Source organism: Otolemur garnettii, unplaced genomic scaffold, assembly GCF_000181295.1.
Source record: "Otolemur garnettii isolate 467f Iridium unplaced genomic scaffold, OtoGar3 scaffold00129, whole genome shotgun sequence".
Taxonomy (NCBI): Eukaryota; Metazoa; Chordata; class Mammalia; order Primates; family Galagidae; genus Otolemur; species Otolemur garnettii.
Window position 1 is genome coordinate 5,758,822 of NW_003852524.1, and position 6,066 is coordinate 5,764,887.

The window sequence follows — 6,066 nt, forward strand, 5'->3', positions numbered from 1 at the left end:
TGGATATTCAATATTGTTTGAGAGGCTCTGGTCTTGTCCTAGTGAGGAAGAAGATACTGCCCCCTAGAGGCCAGTCAGTGAGCCTAAAAACGGCAGAACTTCCGCCTCAGATAGCAAGTGCCACTGAAACCAGGAAAAGATGTAATCATGTTACCTGCAAATAGTGAGAGTTTTGTAGTTTCCCCTTCCTTTGTGTTTAAATATTTTATTTCTTTTCCTTATTTATATGTGATAACAGACCAACAAAATCGGGTGACAGTATAGTATTATAATCTTTCATTTACTTAATTATAAGGGATTCAACATAGTATTTCCTTAATACAGAGGTAAAATATTCACGTAGAGACTGATATACCTGGAAAATAATCAATATATTTGTAACAATACAATTCTATGAAATATCCAACTTTATTTCTTATGTTATTTTAGATTACATTCAGATGATTATGTAAATATATTTAATTTCAAGATCATGAAGTGAATTGTTCTGATCTACATGGCATTTAAAAAGCATTTTAGAAACTCAAATTATTTTCTATGATATTGCTTTAGTTAAACTATATCCTGTGACATATTATATTAACATGATATTATATATTACCATGGTATTTGTATTGTCCATAATGTTCTAGTGTTTTAGAGATCTGTGTGTACACATACCAACCCTTGTGTAATGCAGTGGTGTTTCTGTGTATTATTTTGAATTTATTTACTGAAAATTCACTAATCAATTTTCTCACAAATATTAACTGATGATTGTGGTACAAACAAAATGAAAAACTTGAGGTAAATTAACTAATATTGTTAAAAAAAATCAGAAAATGTGATATCAATCTATGATTGACTAGATTTGGTGGAAGGCTATGCTTTTATTAAAGTAGTTAATCTTGTTGATAAGTTATTGAACACCCAAAGTGCCCAATATGTGATAAAAATTGATCTCAACAGCTAGTTTGTTTTATGTTTAACAGTTTTCATTGAGCATCACCTTTTTGAATACACAAAATAATTATTTTTCACCCAAAGTGTCATTGACATTGAAAGGAATGGAATTCCTTTTTACAAGTTATTTTTAAAGGTTTATGATATTGATTTTAAAAAGTGAATGTTGATTTATTTTTGGAAATTGCCCTCTCTATGTACCAACAAGCACAGGGTAAAGAAGGATTGTGTTGCAATATTTGCTTGATGGCTGAACCCCTGAAATTCATTTTAACCAAATGTGCATGTTGTTATAATACATGTTGCTAACTTATGACCCCTCATCATCTCCAGATAAAATAAAAATATAAAGCTGGTATATACTTGTATCTATTCAATTACATTTTTCCTGCATTTGGGCAATTCAGGAGATTATCTTTTCTTAATATGATATTAAGTAAATGGCACATAATTTAGATTTGTGGTTTTACATTTTGTTTAAATTTCATTATTAAAAAATGTCTAAGATTCCAATTACAAACACAAATGTTAAACTCATGAGCAAAGAAAAATACAATAATCTAATTTATTATATAAACTTATGTATGAAGCAAATGTATTTTAATGAGAGTAGCTATAACACCTATATTAAAGGTAATAACAACAAAATGGTTTATGTTGTATAATGCACTGATTTGAAAATATCAGAAATCATTCCTACAATACGAATTTTACATAGATTTCAAATCCTTAAAATGTTATTTTCCTGCAAATTTAAACAAAAGTAAATCTCACAGAACGTGAATGTTTTTCTGTTACATTTACTCTTCACATGAAAAAAGAAAAGACTGATGTGCTATTAAATGAATCAGAAAAAAGTAAAGAATATTTTTGTAATTTATTAGTTTTTTCATAGCTAGCTGCCATTCACAGTCATGTTCTTTTTGATCGTCTGTTTTGTACATGACCATAAAATATTTTATGGAAAATATTTTTAATTTACCCACATTAGAAATTCAGATCGATTTTTGCATTTTTTCTTAATATGAATATAAATTGTTATACTATGTCCAGTTATCATATTGCAGGCAGTGATAGTACCTAATATATTCTATCACTTAAATTTTAAGCTACTTCAGTCATAATGTTGTTGATTCTCTGAAAATTTAGGAAAGAGAAGAAACCATACTGATTTAAAGAATGATCATAATGGAAAATTATCACCTAAAATTTGAGGCAGCACTAGGTAGACTGGGCAAAAATGTTTCTATTTAATGACTAGATCTGGAACAGATTGAATAAGAGACAAATATATGAAAATAAATGTTTCCCATATATTCTCTTGTTGGAGAAGCTGGTGTAGGAAGGAAAGACCAGACCATGGGCAAAATTCAAGCACTCTATTTGGGATCCATGTATTGTGGGATACTTGAACACTACAACACTTTTCAAATGGAAATGTGGTATGCATACAAGTGTATTTTGCATATATGCACGTATCTGCATCTATAACATGTATACAAACATGCATCTATCTATATATATGTGTGTAAACATATGTACGATAATATATATTAGTTCTTATGATAATATATATACATAGACTATTGCTTTTCTTTTTTTCTTTTGTTTTTTCTGTTTTTTAGACACAGTGTCACTTTATCACCCTTGGTGGAGTGCTGTGGCATCACAGCTCACAGCAACCTCCAACTCCTGGGCTTAGGGGATTCTCTTGCCTCAGCCTCCTGAGTAGCAGGGACAACAGGCACCTGCCACAACACCCGGCTATTTTTTTTGTTGTTGTTGTTGCACTTTGGCTGGGGCCAGGGTTGAATCCTGCCACTCTTGGTATATGGGGCAGGGGCCCTACCCATTGAGCCACAGGCGCCGCCTGACTATTGCATTTCTAATTACCTATTTCAAGTCATCCATTGGCTAGGTTCTAACTAAAATAATAATATTAAAAAAACTAAATGCTGCAGTTATTCTCAGCATTCTCAGCATTCTCATGACTAGATCTAGCAAAAATAAAACTCTAGCAAGTTTTATCACTGCTTTTACTTTATCAATATTTCTGTTATGTAGGTATTTTGAAACCATTGTAAGTTTTTCTAGATTTTGTGAATATTTAAATGGTTTTGATACTTAATCAAGAGTTCTTTAAAAATATTTTGTCAGGCTGGGCAAAGTGGAGCCTGTAATCCTAGCATTCTGGAAAGCAGGGGCAGACAAATCACTTAATCTCAGGAGTTTGATACCAGCCTGACCAAGAGCAATACCTTGTCTCTACTAAAAATAGAAAAATTAGCTCCGCATTGTGGCAGGTGCCTGTAGTCCTGGCTACTCAGGTGGCTGAGACAGGAGTTTGAGGTTGCTGTGACATAGGCTGATGCCATGACACTCTAGTGCAGGCAACAGAGTGAAATTCTGTCTTAAAACACACACACACACACACACACAAAAGCAACAGGATGATGCTTTTTAAAATACCATTGATGATATTTTATTTCTTCCTTCTTTATGGTTGGTTTTTGTCATTGAATCCTTATATGTTTTAACATGGGTTCAGGGAGATAACTATCTCCATATATGCATGCTTCAGAAAATTTAAATATAACTTTGCAGAGAATAAAATGTATTAAATATAACTTTCCTTAAAATGTTTTAAATTTTGATTTATTTTTATAAGGAAATGAATTCTATAAGCAGCCAACAGTATTCACTAGGTAAAAGAATCCTTGTTTAATACATGGTGATGGGATAATTGGATTGCCACATAGAAGTTTAGAAAAGAATTCTTACTTCCCATGACCCACAAAAATTAATTCAAGATGGATAACCTAATTCATGAAACTATAAGAATTCTAGGAGAAAATATTGGTAAATCACCTGTAGATATCAGCAGAGGCAAAGAATTTATAAAGATAACTCCAACTGTGTATTTATTAGGCTGTTTGAATTATCTCACATGTCAAAGTGGTCTTAATTTTTCAATACATTGTTTTAACAGTTATCATGCACTACTTTTCAATAGTATATAACTATTAGTAATTCAGTAGTAGTTATTTACTACTTTGCGTCTTCAATTTCAATAACCTTTCCATTGTTGTGTAATCTTCTGTGATATAATGGATATATTTAAATCACACAGTTTGTATGTTTCATCTCTATCATTCAATATGGGTCTTTTAAAATAACTTTCATGTCTCCAAGTAACATGTTCAATATTTTCTTTCTCTTACTGAACACATGTTCAAGTTCAATGTTCCTGATTGAAATTGTTAAAACCAGAAGTGTTTTGGATTTTAAGATATTTACCTATACATAATTGGGATATCTTGGAGATGAGACCCAAGTCTAAACATGAAATTTTTTTGTTTCATGTTCACCTTACATGTGTTCACATCAGCCTAAATGTAATTTTTAAAACAGTTTTAATGATTCTGTACATGAAACATATTTTAACTGTATTTTGACTGTGACACATCCCTTATCATCAGGGGTGGAATTTTCTGCTTGTGGCATCATGTTATCACTCAAAAAGTTTTGGATTTTGGAGCATTTTGCATTTCAGATTTTTAGATTAGGAATATTCAACCTCTGTAACATTATAATACCTTTGTAGCAAGGCCATCTGTTTAAAAGCCATACCACCATACTCTTCTTATATTAATTATTTTCTTCTCATTATGGGTCATTATTACTTTTTTGCATTTACAATAATTTTGATTGAATGTGAGTTATTATAAAGTATACCTTTTATGATGCTAGCTACTTTTCCATTCCTAGGAATATTCTTAAGCATTTGGTTCTATAGGATTAAAGCAGCCTTATTCTAATACTTATTTTCCTTAATACTGAGATAGTATGTGGAATTTTGATTATTCTACCAGATCCTCCATTAATTGTAAAATTTATTATTTGGTAAAATAAATTATTCCCAGCCTTTTTGAATTCTGGAATTTTTCACTTTATTTATTTTTTGTTCTTAATTTGAGTCTTAATTTTTTTTTTTAAGAGATGAGCTCTCACTTTGTTCCACAGACTAGATGCAGAGGCTATGCTTGGGTACACTGATAGAGTGCTGGGCCATGACCTCCCTGGATAAATGAATCTTCCCGAAGCAGCTGGCCCTGCAGGTGCACTTCACCACACACAGTCACTTACTTCTTTAAGGTTGACTTTTCTGCAACTTTGAGTAGTTCACATAAATAAACAGATCAATACTCAGCTGAAAACACAAGAAGAATCCTCTGAAGATGCACAAATCCATATTCTTTCCTTCTCTCTCCCTCTCTCTCTCTCTCGCTCTCTCTCCTCATCTTTCTCTTTTTCTCTCTTTATCATATTTATTTTGCTCTCTTTACTCAATGACTCTGACTCTGGATGCTAGACTCCTTAGAATCTCACCTCTATCTCAACTAAGGGAGATTTCCTAGCAAACGCTGAGATTTGTCGATACTGAGCTTGGAGACTTGGAGACTATTTCCATTCAGCAAGCTTGGCAATTGTAGGGCTCAAGTCATTTGTTTTACCGTTCTCAAGGATCACTCTCCTGGGTATGTTGTACACTCATATTATGTGTATTTTCTCATTGATCTCAGGTTTGAGAGAGCAAGTTTGATTCCTATTATTCCATCTTAGCCAGAAGCAGAAATCAAGTCAATTATTTTTAAGAGAAGTTTTGGTTTGCTATTATGCTGCACTTGCAGAAGAGATTCCTCCTCAGTACAAATGAAAACGAATCAGTTGAATAATTTTTCAAGTTGAGCAAAATTTGTTTTGTTGGTGTCCATTATATTTTGACTCCATATTAACATTATTAAAATTTGGTTCACTAAATAATAATTCACTGAAATGTATGCATAATATTTCCTTGATAAAGGAAAAAATATACTCAATAAATGAAGGATTATTTACTACTTCCACATGAGTACAGTTGTAAAAGAAAAGGAAGGGGGAGAAGAAGGGAAAACATACTTTCAAAATTCACGCCCCTATACACAAAAAACATCAATATTTTAGAGAATACTAAATGTACATGTAATTGAATTAAACCATGTTTTTATAGATATGGTTTCTAATCCATTAAATTAAAATGAATATATTATCTAGATGACTCATTATGGAAATGATAATTAATTA